General features: G+C 40.3%; 1 pseudogene; it reads right to left on the bottom strand.

Moving 5' to 3' along the window:
• Positions 1–3,536: 3,536 nt before the first annotated feature.
• LOC122282192 lies at positions 3,537–4,201 on the bottom strand (annotated as a pseudogene).
• Positions 4,202–4,660: the final 459 nt, after the last annotated feature.

Genomic DNA, 4,660 nt, shown 5'->3' with positions numbered 1-4,660 from the left:
CTCAGTGTCGAGCGAGGGTCGAACGGCACACTCTGCCTGAGTTCGCTCGAGCTCAATGTCGAGCGAGGGTCGACTTGAGCGAGGGTCGAGCGATGCAACCACATTTATAGATTCATAGGACATTTTTTCTCATTACTACTATATATGTATATCATATAAGTTACTTGAGTAATCTTTACATTAGTTCATGAATTTATTTTGTTTATGTTTATCTTATTTGTTGTGTTCTACAGTTCTAGTTATTAAATAGTGGATATGGAAGGCACAAACACTCCTACATCCACATGTGCATCTTGTCCTGGCATTCCAGCCCCAGAACAACCGATTGATATTCCCAGTCCAATAGTTGATGAGTCTAGCGGACCAATAGGCTCTTCGGTAGGTATTCCTAGTGCCTTTCATTCTACCCTTCGCCCTCCACCTGGTAGTAGAAATATTAAGAATAGGTCTGAGGTATGGTCCCACTTCACAAGAGTGCCCGATTGTGATCCCGAAGAGCCTATAGCTACTTGTAATCATTGTCATAGGCAATGGAAATGCCATACCAAAAGGCAAGACACTTCGGTCATGAAAACACACATCCAACTTTGCCCCAAAAACTGTAAGAGTAAATTGGATAAGAGTCAAACATTCTTGGTCCCAGAAGCAAAAAGTGAAGGAGGGGAAGGGGAGAAGACCTTAGGGATGGCCAAATATAATGAGAAAAAAATCCGAGCTGCCCTTACTAGGATGGTGATAGTGGATGAGCTACCATTTAGATGTGTTGAGGGAGAAGGGTTTTGGGAATTTGTTAAAGCCCTTGATCCAAGGTTTCCTATTCCTTCTCGATTTACCGTAATGCGTGACTGCATGAAGGTATTCTTGAGAGAGAAGGATAGCTTGAAGAAAATGTTTTTGACCACCAAACAAAGAGTATGCCTGACCATCGACACTTGGACTTCTATCCAAAATATTAATTACATGTGTGTGACCGCTCACTTCATTGATAATAATTGGAAGTTGCACAAGCGGATCATTTCATTTGTTCGGATTAGCGACCATAAGGGGGCAATGATTGGGAGGGAGTTAGAGGAGTGTATGCTTGATTGGGGCATTGACAAAATCCTCACAATTACAGTGGATAATGCTACCTCTAACGACTCTGCTATTGATTGGTTGAGAACAAGGAAAATAGGAAGTGCGGATTGTATAGCAAGTCACGAGTTTATTCACATGAGGTGTACGGCACACATCTTAAACTTTATTCTGAGTGAAGGTTTGAAAGATGTTGATAACTCAACTGTAAGGGTCCGAAATTTGATTAAGTATGTGAAGTCTTCTCCCCAAAGACTTGCCACTTTCAAGTCTTGTGTTGATAGATCAAAAGTTCAATGCTCTAGTTTTTTGACTCTTGACGTGCCTACTAGATGGAATTCGACTTTTCTTATGTTGGACGTGGCTGAGAAGTATCAAAAAGCCTTCCAACTTTTGCTTGATGAAGATCCCTACTCACGAGTTTATTTGTCTGAGGATGAACATGGGAGAAAGGGTCTAGGAGCTCCTGGGCTGGATGATTCGGAGACCATAAGAAACTTTTCGAAGTTTCTTCAAATATTTTATGGTGTTACATTGCGCATTTCTGGTACACTATATGTCACATCAAATAATTATGTCCAAGAGCTTATTGCCATTCATAAACACTTGAATAATTTTTGTGACAATAGTAATCGACGTTTGAGTTCAATGGCTTTCAGAATGAAGACAAAGTATAATAAATATTGGGGTGATCTTAAAAAAATAAATCGGTTGTTGTTTATTGCTGCTATTCTTGATCCGCGGTTCAAATTGGTTACTCAAGCATATTGGTGAGGAATTTGTTGCACTCCTCAAGAGGGATATGGAATATTTGTATGAGGCATATGTAGAGTTTGGTGGTGGGTGCGTAACTGGTGCTAACAAAACTCAAAGCGGTGAAACTAGTGCATCAATGGGGAGTAGTAGTACAATTACAGACTATGATCCCTTGGATTTTTTGAGGGAGTTCCATAAAGAGCATACAACATCCTTGATGGATTGTAAGTCGGAGTTAGAGCGGTATTTGTTGGAGACCATTGAGATTCCTATGGGGAGTTTCAATATTTTAATTTGGTGGAAAGTCAACTCCACCAAGTATCCAGTTCTTGCTCTAATGGCAAGAGATATCTTGGCCATTCCTATCACCACCGTTGCATCTGAGTTAGCATTTAGCACAAGAGGCTGTGTTCTGGATCCGTTTAGGAGCTCTTTGGCTCCTAGAACTGTAGAAGCTCTCGTGTGCTCGCAAAATTGGTTGAAATCTACTCCTATATGCTTGAGTCAAAATTATTCTGAAGCCATTGATGATGCAGAGAGCTATAAGCTAGACTTAGGTAATCTATTTAGAGATTTTTTAAGTTGTTATATGAGTTGATTTTAACATTTTGTAATACTAATTTCCTATACTTTAACATCTTAATGCAGAATTAGCCAATTCTATGGCCAGCATACTTCGTGAAGAGGATTGACAATCTTGTTTCTGGTATCTTATTTCAATTTTGCTTTCTTTATTTTTATAAATTTATATGGTATCTTATTTCTTTACTAATTTTGTTCTTTTTTTTTTTTTTTCAGGCACAAGTTGAAAAATGACATTTTTTGGACCTTTGGTTATGTATTTTTAATTTTAGGTTGTAATTTTGGACATTTGGTTTTGTATTTTTAATTTAAGTTTTAATTTTGGTTATGTATTTTTAATTTTAGGTTGTAATTTTGGTTATGTAATTTTAATGTGTGTATTTAGTATTAATTTAGTTTTTAATTTTGGTTGCACATTTGAATTTAGTTTTATTTTTTATAGTGATAGATTTTGAATTTAGTTTTATTTTCTAATGTGATAATTTTGGTTAACTAAATTAGAAATCTCAAATTATATTTAAAAAAAAAATTGATATAGAACCACAAACCCGATTAGAGTTACAAATTATAAAATTGAAATGTTAATTGGGTAAAAAAAAACGTTTAAAAAAAAGCCCAACTCCGACTCCGCTCCGACTCTGACTCCAACAAATCGGAGTCGAAGCGGAGTGGGGTGTAAATGGAGTCGGAGTCGGAGGACGGATTCGGCCTCCTACAAAGTCGGAGTCAGAGTCGGAGGAGGCCAAATCCGACTCCGGTTGAATCGGTGCTCAGCCCTAATGAAGCTTAATATGAGATACCCAATAAAATTATTGATTTAGGGCGATCCTTCAGCGATGCTCCATTTCTATTCCAAGATATATCTTATCATCAATAATTCATAACAAATATAAAAAGTAAATAAAACTTGTATATAAACTATGTGAATAAAAATTTACCATAGATATAACTGAAATGTAAACTATGTGAATAAGTATAGAATTTTATTAAGTAATAATAATGAATATAATCTTTAATATTCATTTTGGAGATTGCAAATAATATATTGAAAAACTTACTTGAAGTAGAACACCACTAACTTCAGAATCAACAAAACTTAAAGTAGATGACCACTAGCTTCAAAATCAACATAACCTCGTACTGGTATAAGGTGACGGGTAAAATATGATCATATAATCAGCGGAAGCATAGGTGTAGGTACTAGTTTTGTCATTGTATGTGTGGCTATATGCGTGTGGGCAAGTGTACTTAAGGCTTTCGACGGCGCCAGGAATGACCTCATGCTCGAGGCCCGAGTACTTGCCCTCGCTATTCTCCTTAATGACCACGATATACACGTTCTTGTGGCACGTGGGGAGCCCCGGGAGATTGAAGCAATTGACGAGCGAAGCGTAGAGATCGAGCTCCTTTCTGAGCTGCATGTTGACCAGCGAAGCGTAGAGATCGTGGCCAACCCGCCCTTGAGGGAAATCTTGTTCTTCTTGATCGTCTTGATCACCTCCTCGGGAACCTTCTTCATGTCCCCATGCACCTCGTATCGCTTGTATCGCTTGAAGTACATAGGTGCGTGCATCACCTTCATCATCTGCTCGACCGTGCTGGTCACCCCAGGTTCGATCCGGTCACTAGGGATCAAGGTCACATAGTGTGGAGTGCCGTCTCCAGGTCGAGGCATGTAAGTTACTGACTGGGTCTGGCTGAGGATTGATGGACATCGCGGTGGAGGTGGCAGCGGCAATCTCAGATTCGAGAGGACCTTGTTTAGGGCTGGTATCAATCTTTTCGCCATGGAGCTTTGAGATATTTCGGGTCGGATATTTAGGAACCTCCGGCTGGGTGCTATCTAGGGACTACAGTGACACGGTCGATTGTGGAGCAATCCCACGGGTAAGTGAAGCCCTTTGAATCATCCTCCAAAAGCTCCCCGTCCTCAACCTCGCACGTGCGAGCTGCATCTGCCGGATCTGGTACTCGGTCGGCGAAGATCATGACCATGGTGTGGAAAGCCTCCACATCCCTCACCGCGTAACCGTGCCCTTTCAGAACAGGTGCCGGGGATCCTGTACGAGATCTCTTTCTTTTTGAACGCGTCGTGGAGAAACTTCTGGATGCTGCTCTTGTCGTTCATGAATGGCGCCGTGAAAATGAGGGTCGAACCAGAGCTGCCAATTCTACGAGATCCGGGGTTTCCGATGCAGAGCTCCTCAACGGTCCTGTCCATCGAGTGCCTCAAAGGCAGCTCTAAAGC

This window comes from Carya illinoinensis, chromosome 11 (genome assembly GCF_018687715.1).
Source record: "Carya illinoinensis cultivar Pawnee chromosome 11, C.illinoinensisPawnee_v1, whole genome shotgun sequence".
Lineage (NCBI taxonomy): Eukaryota > Viridiplantae > Streptophyta > Magnoliopsida > Fagales > Juglandaceae > Carya > Carya illinoinensis.
This window is presented reverse-complemented; position numbering and strand designations above follow the sequence as displayed.